General features: G+C 44.4%; 1 protein-coding gene across 10 annotated transcripts in view; it reads left to right on the forward strand.

The window, feature by feature from the left end:
• Window positions 1–21,113, forward strand: part of FRMD4A (FERM domain containing 4A) — a 573,140-nt gene that overhangs the window by 337,601 nt on the left and 214,426 nt on the right. Inside the window, exon 1 of one of the 10 annotated variants that reach the window (XM_073328719.1) lies at window positions 18,257–18,422. The exons of the other annotated variants lie outside the window; for them this stretch is intronic. The gene's annotated coding sequence lies outside the window, so the exon portion shown is untranslated. Of the gene's footprint in view, window positions 1–18,256; window positions 18,423–21,113 lie in introns of those variants that run through there. 10 annotated transcript variants of the gene reach the window in all.

Genomic DNA, 21,113 nt, shown 5'->3' on the forward strand with positions numbered 1-21,113 from the left:
AAAGTGTCTGGAAATTGGGCCCAACACACTGGGGGATGTTTCACAGGGTTTGAGGTAGAGGGGGGGGGCAGAGGGGCGTTGTTGGTTGGTTAGTTTTGTTCATTTTCCTGAAAAATTAGCTACAAAAATGCATCAACCTGAATTCCTAGATGTTCAAATTTCACAGCACAGCCCTAACAAATAGTCTCTTGGAAGCCTGACATTGAAATCTGTTTCCTTGGTACATAGTTTACCCTCCATCATATGGATATAGCAGTTTATTATTTTAGGGCTGTTCATTGCATGCTGGTCAGCACTGGATGCTCATCTGAGGCTCATCTGAAATATCTAGAGCTTTCAACCTCCAGCTCTGCAATCCTCTGTTCCTCTGCTCCCCTCTCAAAAACCTAGCTTCCCACCTTGTCTTTTATGGCCTCCAAAGGTGGATCCCAGCAGCCTTCTGTCCCTCTTCTGCATCTCTAGGAAATGAGCGAAAGATGTACTCCCCTTCCAGTGTGGGTTTCTGAGGAGCAGGGGCAGGTGCAGCCAATAGGCCGGGTCCTCTTCCCAAATCACCTGGCTGGCACTGAGTGTGGCCTGGCCTCCAGTGCTTCTGGAGCAGGATCCAGGAAGGCTGCATTGCTGCATGCTGGCCCACTGACGGGATGTACCACGGCACAGTGAATTCTTCGCTGATATCTATTCTACAGTCTATTTGATCCCCAAATAAAAACCCATTGCTGCTCTGCAGAAACTCTTAGGATCTGTCTTTCACTTCACCTGCTTCTGCATTACTAGTGGCATATGCCATATGGATGGCTTAGGGTTAAAGCAGGTGAATGGGGGTCAGGAGAGCTGGATTCTAGTCCAAGCAACCCCATTAACTTCTTGTATGATCTTGGGCAAGTCACTTATCTCTCAGTGCCTCACCTTTCCCCTTTATAAAATAGGGACTTTAATGCTTTACAGCCCCTCAGGGAGTGGGGTAAGGTTTAAGTTATCAATGTACAAAGTAGTTTGAGATGGATGGAAAGTACCATATACCGGTATGAGCAGTAAGTATGATTCTTAACTGTGCCTTGAGAGTTCAAGTCATAGAGGAAGAGCATCTCTGCTGATGAATAAAAACAGAAAGGGTCAGATTCTCAGCTGGTGTAAATCAGCATAACTCCATTGACTTAAATGGAGCTCCACTGACTTCCTCCACCGATATACAACTGAGAATCTGGCCCCATTTGCTTTTAGTGGATGTTTTGTTTGTGACATAACTTCCACGGGACACAAACAGGAGTAAGATCTCAGAGGGAGGAAGCGGACAAAGCTTTACAGAACAGCTTGTTGTGCCTGGAATCCCGATGGCTGGGAATAAACATGCACAGACACCATGTACAGTGCTCGCCATTTAAAAAGTAGTCATTAGTCAATAGTTCTCCTCCCCGGGCACTGGAGACACTGCAGCTATTCCCTGCTTTAAGTCTAGGGCAACTCTGCGTTTCCCTCATAATAACAATGTGGCATCTTTTGGAAGGTGACTTTTTAATGGTGACCACTGTATGCCTGCATTAGATTTACAGTCATGTTAATTAACTCCACTGAATTGGAAATCAATTACCTAGAGCCACAACATGACCCAGAACTGAAGTGTAGACAAACACCGAGTGTGCAATAAGCTATGCTGCCATCTGATGATGAAACTGGGGAAAAACAGCAGTTGTGATTTACAGGAAGAATTGTATGTAAATAGGATGTCCCAAGTTATCGGGGCCTTTAAATTTTGCCTTGTGTTTAAAACACTTTTATTTTAATGCACAAAGTGTTTACTCAGTTCAGTTCACCTCAAAGCTATGTCGCTGTACAGCCAGGTACCCTTAATTCTCTAATCTGAATCACTGCTCTGGGGGAAGAGCTATTGCTGAAGTCCTTCAATCTGGAGCTCCCTGGCTGTGTTACTCTGGGAAATTACCTTTTTTTTTATATCTCAGCTTGGGTTGTGTTTATTTTTATGGGTGGCTTGTTCTCTGGACTGGGAGCCTCGATGCTGGTGGGACCCAACACATACTTTGTTATCCAGTTCTAATGGCCAGAGAGTGCCAGAATATGAACTGCAAACCGCCGCTGCTCTCATCTTATCCCCCGGCTGATCCCATTAATTTATTGGTGTTGTAATTATATTAGTTGGTGAAGTGCTTTGGGACGCTTGGCATGAATAGTGTAATATGTTGCTGCTGCTGTTCAAAACGCTGCAAAAAGGCACTTACGCTATAAATGTAATCAACAGACAACAGTGCTGTTACTGATCTCAGCCCCTGTGTTGGATCGTTAGCATCGGAGACACATACCTCTCCACTGTCCTTCATTAGGATTGCCCGTCACTTTAGATCCAAATTTGCCTCCATACCACGCGTACCTGCTGCCTTTCCACTTTTTCTCACTGTAATTAATTGACATTAGTACTGCTGATTTGTAAAGCAAAGCTATAGAGAATACACTTCATGTTTCTGTTGCTCTGCCTAGCCGCCCCTTTGTCTCCTACCACTGGTTTTCATACTTCATTCCATGCCACCCCCTATGTCTGGAACAATCCTCATCTCTTCCTCCTTCAAACCCCCTGCAAAAAACACATATCTTTCTTCTGCAGCATTGCTGCCCCACTTCGAAACTGGACCACCCAGGTCAGCTTCTCAATCTGGAAATAGTTTTTTCTGTGTTTACAAGGCAAAATCTGGAGAGAGAGCATTACTTAACAACTCTTTTCGCTGGCAGAGAAGCAACCACTGTCTCTTTCACCTCATTAACTGCTGACTTTGTCAACCTCCCTTTTGTTTGTTTCCCATTTCTTTCAGTCTCCACTTTAAATAAAGTCAGGCCTCTGAACTTTCTGAACCTACTAGTGCATCATGAAACTATGACTTGTGAAGATCACCTGACCACTGATTGCTATTAGTATAAAATGGTCTTTTGAAAATGCTGAACACTGGCATGGGGCTTTCTAAATTGGATTATTATACACTAGGTAATAAGGTGCTTAAAAAAACAATATGATAAACAACCTTAAAGTATCTGTGACAAAGGAAAACATGCTCCATTTTCATTACAGTGTACAGTAACACTGTTGCAAAAAACAAACATCATTCTGGGATGTATTAGCAGGAGTGTTGTCAGCAAGACACAAGAAGTAATTCTTCTGCTCCACTCTGCGCTGATTAGGCCTCAACTAGCGTATTGTGTCCAGTTCTGGGTGCCCCATTTCAGGAAAGATGTGGACAATTTGGAGAAAGTCCAGAGAAGAGCAACAAAAATTATTAAAAGTCTAGAAAACATATCCAGTGAGGAAAGATTGGAAAAATTGGGTTTGTTTAGTCTGGAAAAGAGAAGTCTGAGAGGGGACATGATAACAGTCTTCAAGTACATAAAAGGTTGTTACAAGAAGGAGGGAGAAAAATTGTTCTCTGAGGACAGGATAAGAAGCAATGGGCTTATGTTGCAGCAAGGGTGGTTTAGGTTGGACATTAGGAAAAGCTTCCTAACTGCCAGGGTAATTAAGCACTGGAATAAATTGCCCAGGGAGGTTGTGGAATCTCCATCATTGGAGATGTTTAAGAGCAGGTTAGACAAACACCTATCAGAGATGGTCTAGATAATACTTAGTTCTGCCATGAGTGCAGGGGACTGGACTAGATTACTTCTCAAAGTCCCTTCCAGTCCTACGATTCTACAATTCCATGAGTCTGCGATTATTGAAAATTCCAGGTGTTCAAAATTATGCAATTGCTTTTAAAAAATAATAGATTTTAGGTTTCTTCTTATTTGCCAGCTGGTGTTTGAGTCTTTAGGTTTCACTTTTTTCAATTTTTTTATCCGCAACCAGGAATGCAAGAAACTTTCTTTTTTAAAATGAAAGTTGAGATTCTCACATTCTGGTATGATTCCAGGAGCTGTGACTTTAAGAAAAACCTAAAATATCCTAAGACTTGCAATAAAATTGTGAGAGTTAGCAACACTGCATTTTCAAAGCACAAGGTCACTGTCGTGGAAGGGAATAAACGATTGGTATGTTGAGGAAGAGAGGGATGTGACTGGCTGGGAATGACCTGCTGTTTTAAAAATTAGGAGCCCCATTTTCAAAAACAGAAGCCTAAACTGCACTCACAAAATAGTGTAATTTCCAGTTTGAATCTTATAGTGGAGCCAATCCAAAGCCCTTGAAATCCATGGGAGTGGCTCAAATGTGCATTCTATATATATATAAAGGAGAGAGTTGTTGATCCAAATGGCACTGGTTTGTTCGGTTACAATCTGTGTGAGTACAAAAGATAATGTGTGCATGTAATTAGCTGTTTGCATGGGTGCATATGGATTCTGGAGGTGCACCCAGGCAGTTTACATGTTAAAAATTAGGGACCAATTTTTTTCCCACCCTCACTTACTCCCATGCAGCATTCCATTACAAGTTCAGTGAAAAAATCTGTTTTCTGGAAAATGTTCTTCTGACCAACAATATGTACATTTAGGCCCAATTAATTGCTTTAATAACAAACACCCAAATTACACTTACTCTGAAAACATTTTAAATGTGCTCAGAATCTTATAAATAAACATTGCAACAGTCATAATACTGCTCTGCCAAAGGCCGAACATTACTTGATGTGTGTATAGCTTTAGTTTAATTGCTGTGTATCTTACATCTCCATTAGCATGGGCTGTTATTGCTTGTCTGAATTTAATTTCCATTTTTGTAAATTGATTAGTGGAAAGTGTCAGACTAGCAAGTGGTGATTTGTTTATTTATTGTAACTGAAGTATTTGCTCCCCACTCAAACTTTAATGAATGAAGCTTCACAACACACATGGGAGGTAGCGAAGTACTGTTCTGTCTGTCTCAGTTTCCCCATCTGTAGAACAATGCGCAATTGTATAACTTCCCAAGGCCATACAAGGCATAGTAGCAGAACTGGGGACAGAACTCAGATCTCCAACATCAACCACAGACCCTCTTTCCTCGGGCATGAAAGCTGAAGTCTTCCTATTAATCTGCTGAACGAACAATGCACATTTCCTCTGGAGTGACACGAGGGTGACTCAGGGCAGAATTTAATCCCTAATTTTTAAAATCTGGTGATGAATGTCTGCCCTGTTATCAGACTTTATGAATCCAACTGGGTCAACTTTCTAGTCAATCCACTCAGTGTCAAGAGTTTTATCATTGGTGGGACTGGATGGCTCAGGGACTGGTTATGGGATAATGGAGCATTTCACTCAACGATGACATCTGTGAACGAAGCTCAGGTTGGTAATGGTCACAAGCTATTATTATCGGATGGTGGCTTGGTGATCTGAAAAATGTCCTAGTGTCTCAGCCTGCTCTGAGTGAACAACTGTCCGGATCAAAGAAACTACCCCTGTAAGAGCCACTAAGAGTATGTCTATGCTGCAGTTAGACCCATGCCAGCTGACTCAGGCTCACGGGGCTCAGGCTAAGGGGCTGATTAATTGTGGTGCAGATGTTCGGCCTTGGGCTGCAGCCCAAGCTCTGGGACCCTTCCACCTTGCAGTGGCCTACAGCCCAGGATCTAGCCCAAGCATCTACGCCACAATTAAACACCCCCCAAGCCCAAGACAGCTGATATGGGCCAGACGGAGGTGTGTAATTGCAGTGCAAAGATACCTTAAGTGGCACCCTTGTTGGCAATCCAAGCAGGTTAGGTCTTAGAAAGTAAAATACCCCTTCATTCCTAAAAGGAGGGCTTACATTCAGCTGGAGCCCTTCAGTAAATATTTTCAAACCTGCAGGAGCCCCAGCACCTGCCACGGGGCTGAAGCCCCAAGCCCAGGTGCCATGCCCTGCATGGCTAAAACCCCAGTTCACGTACACATCCACCCATGGGACTAAAGCCCTGAGCCCCTCCCGCCCTGCAGCTGAAGCCCTGAGCCCCAGCACACCCACAGGACTGAAGCCCTGAGCCCCGGCTCCTCCCCCATCCAATGGTTAATTATCCTCACTGTCAAAAATGTACACCTTATGTCCAGTCTGAATTTGTCTAGCTTTAACTTCCAGCCATTAGATTGTGTTACACCTTTCTCTACTAGATTGAAGAGCCCATTATCAAATATTTGTTCCCCATGTAGGTACTTATGCACTGTAATCAAGTAACCCCTTAACTTTCTCTTTGTTAAGCTCATAGGATTGAGCTCTTTGAGTTGGTCACTCTAAGGCATGTTTTCTAACCCTTTAATCATTCTCATGGCTCTTTTCTGAACTCTCTCTCCAATTTATCAACATCCTTCTTGAACTATGGACACCAGAACTGGACACACACTATTCCAACAGTGGTCACACGAGTGCCAAATACAGAAGTAAAATAACCTCACTGCTGCTGTTGCTTGAGATTCCCCTGTTTATGCATCCCAGGATTGCATTAGCCCTTTACAGTGTTGCCCTGGGAGCACATGTTCAGCTGATCACCAACGACCATCACCCAAATCTTTTTTCAGTGTCACTGCTTTGCAGGATAGAGTCTCCCTTCCTGAAAATACAGCCTACATTCTTTATTCCTAAGTATCTACATTTACATTTAGCTATATCAAAACACATAGTAATTGCTTGCAACCAATTTTCCAGGAGATCCAGATTGTGCTGCACTAGTGACCAGGCCTTTTAATTATTTCCCACTCCTCCAGTTTTTGTGTCATCTGCAGACTTCATCAGGGATGATTTTTGTGTTTTCTTCTAGGCCATTGATAAAAATGTTAAATAGCGTAGGGCCAACCACTGATCCCTGCAGGACCCCACTGGAAACAGATCCACTTGATGATGGTGCCCTGCTTACAGTTACTTTTTGAGATCCATGTTAATGAGCGTTTAACTCATTTAATCTGTGCCATGTTAATTTTCTATCATTTTAGATTTTTAACCAAAATGTTGTGTGGTACCAAGTCAAAGTACATTACATCAACGCTATTATCTTTATCAACCAAACTTGTAATCTAATCAAAAAAAGATATCAAGTTAGTTTGACAGGATCTATTTTTCATAAACTCAGGCCGATTGCCATTAATTATGTTACCCTCCTTTAATTCTTTATTAAACAAATCCTGTATAAGCCGTTCCATTATCTTGCCTGTCAGACCGGCAGGCCTATAATTGCCCATGACATCCCATTCACCCTTTTTAAATATTAGCACAACATTAGCTTTCTATTCTGTCTTCTGGAACTTCCCCAGTGCTCCAAGACTTATTGAAAATCGACATGAACAGTCGAGCGAGCTGCTCAGCCAGCTCTTTTTTTAAACTCTTGGCTACAAGTTATCTGGACCTGCTGATTTTTAAAGACGGACTAACTTTACTAGCTGCTGTTTAACATCCGACAGAGATAGCAGAGGAATGGAAAGAGCATCATCATCGTTGTCATCTGTTTTTCCCCCCCAAATACATGCTTTATTAATGAAAAGGAAATTGTATTCAGAGCAGCACATGCTCATGGAGATGTAAGACACACAACAATTAAATTCAAGTTATACAACAAATTGAGTAACATTCAGCCCTTGGCTTTGGCAGTGCGGTATTATGATGGTTGCAATGTTTGTTTATAAGATACCAAACCCACTTTAAATGCTTTTGGATTAAGTGTAATTTGGGTGTTTCTTATTAAAGCGATTGACTGGGCCTAAATGCAAACATGATCAGTCAGAAAAGTATCTTCTAGCAAAAGAGATCTTTCCCTTGAACTTTCCATTATGTGAAGGTTTATTTGCTGTTTACTTGCTTTGTGTGCAAGCATTGCCTGGTAAGACTCCAAAAAACAAACCAGATGTGAAATAGAAATTGGAGATTAAACTATCAGAAGTTAAATAGCCTTTGTTAAATACTGATTGATTAATTAGAAGGTAGAATGGTTTTGGAGTTAAAACAAAGGACTAGTAGTCATGAGATATGGGTTCTATTCCCCAATCTGCCTTTGATTTGGTACATGACCTTAGTCAGGTAAATTAATCTTTTTGTGCCTCAGTTTTCCCCATCTGTTCAACCTGGATAATAATCTCACCTCACAGAGGTAGTCTGAGTCTTAATTAAAAGGACAACATCAATTTAAAAAACATAAATCTATTTGGCCTGTATCATTGCAGCCAGTTTCCCCTATTGTTTGTGTGTGTTTTTCACACTGCAACAGGGCAGAGAAAAAATATAACAATAGAAAAAACGTGATTGTAAAATAACAGAAATTTGTGAGATGGCTTAGAGAGTACCACAACAGTTGAGCCTGAATATAACTCATTTTTTAAACTGACCAGATTTTAAACTGATTGCACCCGTTTAGTGTTTGTAACCTGTTTTGAGTAGGTTTGGTTGAAAAATAACTTACTTTTGAAAAAATATATGAACTGCTGATGTTGTTTTCATTTCCAAGTGTTTCACACTCACCTGTTGTTTGCTTGCTTGGGGCCATAAAACTTTTTTTAATTTTAAAAGTTGCTTTAAACCTTTGTATTTTGAAACATTGTCTAAAACATTATCAAAATGGCTTTTGAGATTTTTTTTTATTTACCAGAAAAAGTTTCAATTACCATTTCAATATCATTTTATGTTTTCAAGATTTTTTTTAAAATATCAAAAGAAAGGCACAGAGCTGTTTGTGGAAAAAATATGTTTTTAAAATCACACCATTTTTGGCAGGAAAAGCTTTTTGATCAACATTAATTTTGAGATAGAAGGCACTGTTTAAACACAAAATACTGTTGTTCTGTCTGGTTTCTTATAAAATACATAGGGCACTTTGGAAGAAAGAAGCAAAGTAAACAAAAATGATTATCATTATAGTGACGCTAGTCACTGCTGACCTAAGTAATAATGTAGCGGCAAGTCCTACAGATTACAGGTACCAGTTTGGTGCCATATGAGTGTCACTTAGGAGGAAGAATACTCTATACCCAAGAGCAGTCAACTAGTTAATTTTATTTCATTCACAACTGTCTTTCCTTAACAGAGAAGACTATTCAGTGGTCTATACTGGGACTGGTTAATTCTAATCCCTGACGTTCTTCATAAAGAGGTCAACAATCTCAGTTGCCTAAAGCTTGTCCTCAGGCCTTTGCTACCTACACAGTTTTTCTGTAGCAAAGGAGACAAGTGCCCAGCCTACCAATGAACTATCAAGAGTCATTTAAAGCCCCCTCCAAAGGCTTTATTCAGCCTTAAGGTGCCCCTCTGCCACGGAGGTAGCTGTATGCTGAATGGGAAGTTCTTCCTTTTGAGTTCTTCCTGGAGTACTGTGTTCTATTCTGGGTACCACACTTTTGGAGAGATGTGGACAAGCTGGAGCAAGCCCAGAGGAGAACAACAAAAACGAGAAAAGGTTTAGAAAAGCTGACCTATGAGGAAAGGCTTAAAAAACTGAGCACTTTAGCCTTGAGAAAAGAAGACCCAGGGGGGACCTGATACCAGTCTTCAACTATATTAAAGGCTGTTATAAAGAGGATGGCGACTGATTGTTCTCTATGTCCACTGAAGGTAGATCAAGAAGTAATGGGATTAATTTGCAACCAGGGAGATTTAGGTTAGATATTAGGAAAAACTTTCAAACTCTAAGTATAGTTAAACTCTGGACTAGGCCTCCAGGGGGAGGTTGTGGAATCCCCATCAGTGGAGGCTTTGGAGACTAGGTTAGACAAATACATGTCAGGGATAGTCTATGGTTTACTTGGTCCTGCCTCAGCACAGGGGGCTGGAGTAGAAGACCTCTGGAGGTCCCTTCCAGCCCTACTTTACTATGATTCTGTGCCCTTCCCATCCCCCGCAGGGTGGAGTCAGTGATATTGCCCCACCCCTGCCATAGAGGCAATCCAATTCTAAGGGTGGAGGAAGTACACAGAATGCTCCTTGCTTCTCTCAGCATCCTGACTGGGGGATGGGTTGGGGGGGCGGGAGGAGAGCGGGGCTGGTGCTACCCTGGCTGACTGGCAAAGGTCTTTAATGGAGCTGTGAGGCCTATGAACAATTCTCCATGAAGGAGTACTCCTGAGCTTTGCTCAGCATGAAGAAGGGACATTTAGAGGCCAACAAACTCCTTCCACCCCACAGCAATCATGGAGAGTGGAAGCCAGGGCCAAAGCTTGCCATCCGCTGCTCTTTCCCAATGAGATGGAGCAGGTCCAAGCCCTTCACATCAAGTTTCAAAATAAGCAAGCATCCATCCCTTCCCACAGGACTGCTGTGATTCCCACTGCCCTTGTGTCCCAACGGGAGGGTGGGAAGTTTTTTGGCGTGGGCTCCACATCCCCCATGCTGCTCTGTTAGTGCCCCTGTGCTGCAGGGCTCTTTGCTTTTATGTCCCCCTGGATGCCCAGGCACACCTGTAGTAGGTCCTGAGTAGGTCAATCTGGGTCACAGCCAGCCACCATGAGGTCTGGGCACCCCATAGGGCCGCAGCCCAGGGCTAGAGTCTTAAGCCCCAGTGCTGAGCAGCTAGTATTCCAGCTTGTGCCCATATTCCATCTCTCATTACCTCACAGAGAGCTAAGTTATGGACACTACCCCAGCTCGGCTTTATTTGCCTGGATAATCGCTCAGCATCCTGCTGGCATACACTTTTGTAGTCCAATGAACCAAGAGTTTATTACACTGACTCTCTGGAAACATCAAGGTCTGCTTTCTTCCTCCTCTAGCTTCCCAGGATCCGTTCTGTATAGTCTCTGTGAAAACTGATCTGATGCCCTGCAGGCATATTTGTCCAAAGCCAAACTCTCCCTCTTCCCCTCACTTACCTCCTTTGCACTCCCAGGACTTAAGGGATTGCCCTGGAAACTAGTGGAAGAATGGGATGGAAGTAAAGAGGCATAGTTTTCTCAGCAGTTTAACATTTCTGGGTAAGAGTTAACTGGAAACATCTTGTGGGCAATGCAGCCAATTTGGAGATAGTCCCAGCCTGAAATGCACTGCTCTGTGGCACTCAGTATTTTATAGCTTCTAACTCCTGAATCGTTTACAGGCCATCCAGTCCATATCCAGCTCCATGAATGAGGTGCCGTTTATGACGGATTCCATTTCACGTTTCTGAATGAGTCATCTGTGGTTTCTGCATGGTTGTTTTGGGCTCTCGGTATCTAACAATGTCAGAAAGACAATTCATTCCAGGCTATTACTGAACACAAATGAGATAGGAGAGGACTGGCTTGGTTACAGAGTATGGAACTTTTCACCTCTTGGTCGCTGGCTCAAATCCAGGCCCACGAGAGTAACGGCTGACGGAAGTTCAGACCTGAGAACTCCTTGGTGGCATATGTGTAATGACTGGGTCATCTCAGTCCAGTTCCTAGTTTCCTAGTGTAGAGGTTTGTTTGCCACGTAGCGACAGTGACACTTCTGTCATTACTGAACTGAGCGCTGAGGAGCACAGTGAGCCCGGCTGTAACCGTACGCAATGTCCATTGACTTCAGTGGGAGCTGCTTCCACTTACAGCAGGGCTGAAAGTGGTCCTTGCTCTCCAGGGCTGTCTGTCTGATTCCATTCATTAATGGAAAGCACCAGCATTGTCCAGTGGACACCTGGCAGTGCAGAAACCAGTTCCATTCCTACCTCTGTCACTGGCTTACTCTTGGCCTTGGACAAGTTGCTTAGTGTAACATTTTCAAAAAGCATCAAAATCCAATTTTCAAAAGTGACTTAGAGCCTCAAAGGTATTTAGGTGCCTAACTCATTGATTTCAATGGGAGTTAGGCACTTAAATAGCTGAGAGGATATGGGTCATGGGAGCATAAGTACCATTAACTTTCAATGAGATTTAGGCTCCTAAATGCCTACGTCACTTTTTAAAATGTGACAGACTCCTAAATCACTTAGTTACACTTCACCTCCTTGTGCCTCAGTGTCACCATCTGTCACACAGGGATAATGACATTCTCTTTAGCAAAGTCCTTTAAAGTCTATGGATGCAAAGCACTCTAAGTATTATTTCATTATGTGACATTTTGTCGAACCTCCTTCGTACTAATTAATGAAGTTCTGGCATATGCAATATCTATAAGGCTGGAATTACACTTCTGAAAACACTAGGAATGCTCATATAACGGCTCTCACATTTGGATAGCACCCACAGGCCTAGCACCACATTCCATGTAAAGCATGTCGATGCTTTAATCTTTGCTAACGAGAATGGAGATGATTGTCAACATTTTTTTCTTTCTCATGAGGCCATTGTGTGTTTTTGTAACATTATTATCGGAAAGCAATAACAAGCAACGGGTGTGTTGTTGTTTTTGAGTCTGGGAATCTGCTTGCTAGATGCTTCCCTCTGCATATTTTAAAGTTAAATATTTGGGTTGCTGTTCCCTTTTCAGGTCCTGCCATGATACAAACTGGCTGGAGCAAGAACGAGCTACGGCCTGCTTCTAATCATCCTGGTGACTGTAGCTTAGACGAGTCCAGACTAAACGGTTGTTACGTAGTTTCATTGTTTGGGTATTGACAGCCCCCAGAGACCTTGTGAAGCTATGGAAACTTCTTGAAGAAAAATATTGTGGCTGTTGCTTTTGAATTATACTAGGCCATTTAAAGAGGTTTGAGCATAAGGTGAATAGTCACACTTGGAAGAATTATTGTTGGGTAACTCTGCATTTGAATACATATGTCCATTAGAAGAGGTGGAGACTAGTGGTTTCAGCATTGGGATAAAGGGTCATGAATCCTGGCTTAATTCTTGGCTGTGCTGCTAACTCAGGGGATAATGTTGGGCAAGTTACTAGGCCTCTCTGTGTCTGCCCATAGGAATAACACTTCCCTGCCTCTCAGGGGTATTGCAAAGCACAGTTAATCGATATTGTGCTGATGTTTGGATTAAAGGAACTACATAAATGAAAACTCTTGTTTCTGTTTATGTGGGGGACTCTATATATTATTCTCTACTATCCCTTCTGATTGATTTGTCTGAGACTGGGAAATGGGAAAGAACACTGACCCTCAAAACAAATTATTTCCTTCTGCTTTACTGTTTTCTGTGTGCCCCACCTTTCCCACTTACTGTTGTCCCCGCAACATTGTTCTTCCAGAGAACTGAATCCTTGGTTTCTGGGTTCTATAACACCCCAATATCAAGTCACCCAAAATCAGTGGCCAACAGAATCAGTGAAAATGTTGGTCCTGGTTCTTCCTTGGGAACCTAACTTCTCTCCTGCAGTCTGTGAGGTTACATGTACTGTTTCTTTAGATCTGAAGCGGGAAGCCAGTTGGGACCAGGCTGGGGAAGGTTCTAGGCAGCAGCTCTGCAGTGAAGTAGGGCAAGTTTGGGGATAATGCCTCTCTCCTTAGGCTAAGAGAGTTCCATGTCCATTGTTAGCAGAAAAAGCAACTGGGTCTGCCCCCCTTCCTCTTTGCCACAAGGCAGAGGCAATGAATGTTCTTCCTTGGCAGCCGTGCAAGAAGCAGCCTCCATTTCTAGGCCCGAAGTTTGCTCCTTTGTGCACAAACCTGATGTTATCTCTGCTCTGACTATACAGTTATTTAAAGCACAGATGCTGAATCATGACAGTGAAGATGCAGAAAATGGCTCAGAAGTGAGTCCCACATTGCTTAAAGTTTCCTGCATTTGTGTTTCCTATGTCCGTCTTTTTGGTGATTTTCCCGCATATTTGGGCTTCAGCAGATTGTGGGAAGGTGTTATGTCTACGTAAGGGGATGGTGGGCTGAGGCTGTAGCAGCAACATGGCCGGTAGATTCACGTCTACGTGGATGCACTAGCTAGCCGTTGCACTTGCATGGAATGATGCAGGAGTATTTCAGAGAAGAAGGATGGTCCAGTGGTTATGCTGTTAGCCTGGGTTTCAGAAGACCTGGGTTCAATTTCTTGCTCTGCTTCAGACTTCCTTGGACAAGTCACTTGGTCTCTCCATGCCTTAGTTCCGCATCTGTAGAATGGCAGTAATAGCACTGTCCTACCTCAGAGGGGCGGTGTGGGGATCGAGATGTTAATGTCTGGGAGGTGCTCAAGTACTGTGGTGATGGGGGCCATGTAAGTACCTAAGCTAGATAGATGGCCCTGCATTAGCGATAAGCGCTTCTGGTGTGGGCCAGGGGGAAAGCATCCCATCTTAATGCCTGGCCAGTGCCCAGCCCATTTACTTGGAGCCCTGTGCAGAGGGGAGAGGATTTGGGCCATTGTGAGTTGGCCTTTGTAGCCCAGGATAATGAAAATCCCCCATGCTGCACTGAAATGGGCAAATTGCACTTCTGAGCAGACTGAACCTCACCTTCCAGTGAAGCTTTGTTACTGTACATGAACTGAGTCATTTTTCAATTAGAGGCTTCCACTGTCTCTTGCCGTTTCTTTAACATAAAAGCCGTGCTTTCCCACTGTGAACAGAATAATGCACCGCCAGGGTGTGGTTCGTTATGTACGTGGAGGGATGGCTTTCAGTCAAAGGCTGGTCTGAGATGCAGGGAAATGGGTGAGCAATATTACTTTGGGGCTTTTCTAATTGAAGTAGCTGCCTAACTGAGAGTGAAGTCCATTGGACTGGCACATTCCTGTGCTGGAACAAGCCTGAGCAGACACTTGCATGGTGAGTGATGTCCTGAGACAAATTCATCTTTCTTACCAGTGATTTTTGAGGAGAGATGGACTGGGAATGCTTTGTTCCCATTCTGTGCTCAACTAGATTTAGCATGGCATTCAGATTCAAGGCCAGTGAGGGCTGCGGTTCAGGTCCTGAGCTATTCTGGCAAGATTTCTGGTCAGGGGTGCTGGAACAGTTTGTGTAGTGGGGGTGCTGAGAGCCATTGAACCAAACTGTAAACCCTGCATATGATTGAAACAACTTCAAGCCTGGGGGTGCAGCAGCACCCCTACTTCCAGCACCTGTGTTTCTGTTCCCCGCCGATCACCACAAATGCCAAAAATGTCTTGAGATCAGCTTTCTAGTGAGATTTCAGCCATCTTGGGCTGCAGCCAATGAGAATCCATAAAATAGGACCTTCCCTTTCATCCTACCTGGGTGAAAACTGTGGAAGGATGGGTATGAATCTGACCTGTCCCTGAAATGATGGGTTTAACGTTGTGGCCCAGCTTCAGCTAAATTTGGAGACAATACTATAAAACGGGGAAGATCCATTTCCAAAGCAATTGCACAAGGGACCAAATCAGCTGGCGTTTGTGCTGTTGCCACATAAACAGAAAGCAGGGTTATATGCTGTATCAGTGGTTCTCAAACTCTGGGTCGAGACCCCAAAGTGCATCGCGACCCCATTTTAATGAGGTTGCCAGGGCCGGTATTAGACTCGCTGGGACCCACAGCTGAAGCCAAACCTTGAGTGCTTTCGCCTGGGGCAGCGGGGCTCGGGCTCTGCCTATTCTTCCCCCACCCAGGGTCATGTAGTAATTTTTGTTCTTAGAAGTGCAGTGAAGTTTGAGAACTGCTGCGGTGTATTAATCGGCATTACCATTTAGGTCCATCTCGTCTAGCAAGAAAGCATGCTGCCACCAGCAGGTCAGGTGCTGCACTGCTTATAAAACAGGCGGCGACCACTCCTGAAAATGCCGCTCCTCTTGCCCACACGTGGCCAGTGCTGCTGTGGGTGCTCCACCTCGGACTCTGCCTCGTTGGCTCTTTGCACACCAGCGTGCATGGTTCCACAAGCACTGCAGCTGCTCCTCTCAGTCTGCTCAACAGCGTGATCGGAGCAGCCTCCTTCGGGACCGCTCCATCTCCCTGAGGAGCTCAGCAACAGCTTCTATTCCCATGGGTGGGCAGGTCCGACGCACACGGGTGCACTTGGCTGAGAAGTGTTCAGATAGGACACGCCGAACTGGGAAAGAACTGGCCCCTGCGAGCCTGTCGTCTCCTACCTCTTGTCGGGGGTGGCTTTCCGCTTTCTTGCAGTGTCCCCCTTTTCCTGTCTCCTGGCTTGGAAGTTTGTGGGGGAGGATGTGGAAAGGAAGAAATGGAAGCCACAGACTCTCTCTCGCACACTGCAGTGTTAAGGGGCCAGGCTGAGCGTGCCTGCCTGATCTGTCTCTGCTACTCTGGGCTCTGCCCTCTGGAGCCATGTCCAAAGCAGGAAGGTCAGTCACATGCCCGGCTTTTGGCTCCGCACCCCCACCTCCTCCCCACGTTGGCCCTAAGCGCTCAGAGGGCATAATCATGTTTCTACTTATTTAAACAGTGCCAGCAGCAGCCTGGGGCAGAGAGATTTGGATTTGGAGACCACAGGGCGAGCATGGGTTGCGTCTAGATGTGCTATGCCATTTCACAAAGCCCAGACCACAAAGCCCTGGAAACAGGGACCATTCTGGCCATGCTGAGCTGCAACTTCTGAGCGTGAAAATGGGTTATCTCTGATAATACTAGTACGTAGCTTGTACTTGTAGCCATTGATCTATCGGTGCTTAACAAAGGAAGCCAGCACTCTTCTTGCCATTGGACAGATGGGGAAACTGAGGCACAGAGTGGTGAAATGACTTGACCATGGTCACCCAGTAGAGACGGGAATAGAACCGAGTTCTCCTGGCTAGTCCCACTATAGGAATCAGAATGATTCTATAGTAATCAATCTTTGTTCAAACCCAGTCACTATTCAAAGGACCAGGGCTGTCATTGCTGGGGAGGAGACACTATTTTCTCCTACAGAACAAAAATTGAATCTCTACTCTAACTGCAAAACTGAACTCAGCCTGAGCTGCAAGCAGCACCTCTGTAATATAAAATTAATACAGACAATTTCTGTAAAAGCCTGATTCTCATATTTTCCTCACATCAAACCAGTGCTATTTCTGGAAAGCATTTCCCACTAGAGTTTCTGTGAAATCCTCGTCAACAGCTAATGCTCAGCGGTTACCTTGCAGGAGAAACTCCAGTCCTCAAAGGGAAATGGTGAGAAGCAAATGTGGAAGCTCCCTTACTAAGAAAAGGAAAAACACCCTCCAGTGTTTTATAGCAGTCACCCCAAATGCTACAGGTAAACTGTAGTGGTTTGGACCACTTTTCACATGGGCTTAGATTAAGGTAATCAGACATCCCAATACTAGGGGCTTTGTCTTATATAGGACCCTATAGCCCGCTTCCTCCCCCTCCCCCCCCATCCTGATTGTTCATACTTGCTACCTGGTCACCCTAGCTTAGATCTGGTTTGTACAGTGTTTGCACTGATTTAACTGTTTCACTTAGGGGTGTGATTTTATACTGGTATAGTTATACCGGTACAACCCCTAGTGTGGGCACAGTTATACTGGCATAAAGGTGCCTTTTCCCATTATAGTTTAGTCCCCTTCCCATACAAGAATAGCTAGACTGGTCTAAGCACTGTAGCCACACTAGGGGGCTTGTACCTTTTTATACCAGGATAGTTAAAGTGGTACAAAAACTGTGTGTATACAGGATACAGCCCCAGACTGCTGCATCTTTGAATCAGGCTCGTGCTGTTTTTCCAACAGACTCGGGACCTCCTGAGTGAAGGATTTCTTTGGGGCTTGTGCTGATTTGTTCCCTCCTCTTCCTTTTCCTTAGGAATATTTTCACCGACTCAGCATAGCTCCTTCCTGCTGCTAGCATAATTCAAGACATAACTTTGCCCTGACTGCATATGCCGGAAAGGAAATTGAAAGATTAACAAGTCCAGGCTGCTTCCCCCACCCCCTCGCCCGCCACTTCTTCTCATGATTACTATTATTATTATTTAAAGGTGGGTGTGTGTGTATTAGGCATTGTAGGGAAATCCACATACACACAAACCCCGCCATACTGCCTATCTTTCATCTCCCTTCCCAGGTTTGGCATTAGTCATAAACCCAGATGTTAGAAGGCAGAGCTCAGCAGATCACCAAATGAATATACTTGCACGCTGCTCCAAGGGTTCATATATTTCACATGACCCAGCGTCAGTGGCTGATGCTTGCCCCCACCTCTCTTCCCCCACGCACACACACACAGAGCCAGCCTCCTTTCATTTAAAGTGTGTTTTTGCCTGCACGTGAGCCACTAATAGGAAAAGCTCTCAAAGCAAAGCCTGCAGAAGAGCTATTGGTTTGAATCTGCTCCCAGGCTTTTCTGGTGGCATGTTCTGCATGTGTGAAATCTTGCAGTGTTGCAAGCAGGTTTTGGTTTGTTGTTGTTTTTTCTCCCCCACTCTCTCTCTCTCTCTCGCGCGCTGAGGATGGAGATTGCTGTGGTTCACTCTGGATCGCCGCCAGTGTCTATCTAAGAGACCGTTAGCTGGGAGATGGGATGTGGTAGCATTGTGGAACTCCTTGCAGACACACACACAGAGGGAGGGGAGAGAAGAGGAGAAAAGGGCTGTGCCTGCCTCCTAGCGAACCACACAGAGGAGGAGGGACAGGGAAATGGATGCTGCTTGTTAGGCCAAAGGCCTGCTTAATCTGGATTTAATGGGATGCTTTTTTCTGTGGACAATCTGGTTGAAATCTGAAGTGCTGCGGCTGCCGCTGAGGTGAAAAAAAGAAAGGTAACGTGTGCCTTTGTTTTCAGATAGGGACTTCGGTGGGGCCATGGCTTGGGCTGCATATTTAAAATGCTGTTGGAAGAACAGCTCAAAATAGATCTTTTATCTCTTATCATGTGCAATTAAAAACAAATCTCTCTACAAGATGCAAGGGTTTCCCCTCCCCCACGGATTTTAAATGAGGAGACAGAAATGTGTGTGGGAGGGATTTTAAAAAATGAATACATGTTGTGTTCAAGAAGCAGAGGTGCTAGCAGTATGAATTCATTGGGAGCGGGGAGCGGGGATTTGGGAGGTGGAGATGTTTGAATTCAGACAAATCTGGATGCATGCTTCCATTGACTGCTAAGATGGACTGTTCTTTCTACATTCCAAATGGCTGCAGCAAGTTAAATGCAGAGCTGGGGATTGAAAAAGCAAAGCCCTGGAAATATTTTCACTTCAGGCGTGCTTCTCTTCCTAGATTGCAGCAGAAAAGTTGTTACATATAAAGTCTAGAAATGGCAAATAAATGGCCCTGTTTCTAACCTCTCTGTGCATATATATCTATACGCACTGCAAATGGGTACACGTAAGATTGTTTTCTCCACTGCATTGTTAGCCTGTTTGCTGCTGGGGGAGAATTAGAAAAGTAGATTTGAGCATCTAATGCAAAATTTCCAGGAGAGACAATTGTTTCTAATAATAGCTCTGGCACTGGTTTAGTAAGGCACATCCAGGCGCGTGAGTGATCCAGCAATACTTGCTCGGAGACAACCCAGGTTGTGGAGAAATGTGAACCACAGCCTTTAAAACATTGTCTTGAGCAAAGTAAAAATAGCTGCACTTAGTTTTCTTTTAAATGGAATGGGGGGTACTCTGTGTGTGTGTGTGTTCTGTATGGCACTTAATAGCTCGCCATGGAGCTTACAGTTAAACTGCACATGCCTTTTTCTAAAGCAACGGTGCCTTATTCAGCATCCCCTTGTGCCAGTTTTATATCAGAGTAACTCCACCGGCTTCAGCTCACTTCTTCTGGTTTCACACGACTCGGATTTTGTGAACAGCCCCGAGGATGTGTGTAGTGCAAGGAATTGGGAGCTCTGGTTTGTGTGGCCGTGCCGTTTTCCCTGCTGAAAACTGAATCCCTCGCCCCAGAGAGATCTTGATGGTGCTAAACTAGAAGATTGAGTCTTGTTCACGTTCTGGGGATGGCAGAGGGCCCACAAGGAGGGCTGCTGCATGAATAGATGACTGCACACTGTTTGAACCCATTGCTTGCTGCTGACCCTGGCAATGTTATTGTGCTTTGGCTCAGGATGGCTGCTCAGAGCTACTTGTTCTAACCTTTCTGGCACAAGTTACCAGAAGCTTAACCTCTGCTGAAAATGTACAGCAAGTAATATTTTAGAAGAGAGACACAATAGGGCCATGCTGATTTATACCAGCTGAGGATCTGGTCCCAATGCGTCAGAACTATTTAGGGTTTGTCCTTTCTCAATAACCTGGAGTCCATTCATAATTTTTTTTAATACCACTAAGGTTCGGTGGCAAAGCAATTCTTTGAAGCAGCCTTTAATGGGAGCTTGGTTTGGGATTTAACCTTTAGGAACAGTACAATCAGCCCATCCACAGCAGCATATGGGGGCCTGCTACTGTTCCCGTTCAAATCTTCCATTGATTTCACTGGTGCAGGAATAAACCCAAATTGCCTTGTGCTGTAGGAGGAAAAGCCGCTGGTGGTGTAGAGTTTCAGCAGCAGACAAGTCTGATCATTTTCTGCCATGGAACATGGAGTTTATTTAAGCACAAAGCGTGCGGCGGGCACTGTGGCAGAAGTCCGTGGTAGCTAAATACCTGTTGCTTCCTTTAATTAGATACAATATTTTGAAATGCCTGGGAATCAACACCAACCTGAGCTGCGAATGGGAACTGTATTTTCTGCAAAGTGGGGGATCAATCAGGAGGGGAGGGAAATGGTAGAAATTGCTATTAGTAGTTCCAGGGGGCTTGTCTTCATGTACAGTGCTGCAGCAGCACCGCTGTCATGCCTTAGTGAAGACGCTACTGCACCGATGGGAGAACTTCTCCGTCCGTGTAGTTAATCCATCTCCCCACGAGGCGGTAGCTATGTTGACAGGAGAAGCTCTCCTGTCGACCTAGCACTGTTGACACCGGGATTTTTTTTCACACCCTGGAGTGACGTAGTTATACCGATTTATAAGTTTGTAGTGTAGACCTGACCTTAGTCTACAAGTGAGGAGTCAACTCAGCAGGAGTAAGGCTGGCTGGATCTAGCCCTGTGAGAAGGTAAAATAAACCCTTGTGCTCTAGATAAAGTTGTTTTTAAGACACATGCTAGGAATGTGGTACCTGTGCCATTATGAAAATGAAGCTAGGTACAAGAGTGATTACTGGTTTAGTGAGGAAGTATTACCCACATTTTTGCATGACAGAACAAGGAGTAATGGTCTCAAGTTGCAGTGGGGGAGGTTTAGGTTGGATATTAGGTAAAACTTTTTCACTAGGAGGGTGGTGAAACACTGGAATGCGTTACCTAGGGAGGTGGTGGAATCTCCTTCCTTAGAAGTTTTTAAGGTCAGGCTTGACAAAGCCCTGGCTGGGATGATTTAATTGGGGATGGTCCTGCTTTGAGCAGGGGGTTGGACTAGATGACCTCCTGAGGTCCCTTCCAACCCTGATATTCTATGATTC

The sequence above is a fragment of the Lepidochelys kempii genome, chromosome 1, assembly GCF_965140265.1.
Source record: "Lepidochelys kempii isolate rLepKem1 chromosome 1, rLepKem1.hap2, whole genome shotgun sequence".
Classification (NCBI taxonomy): Eukaryota; Metazoa; Chordata; order Testudines; family Cheloniidae; genus Lepidochelys; species Lepidochelys kempii.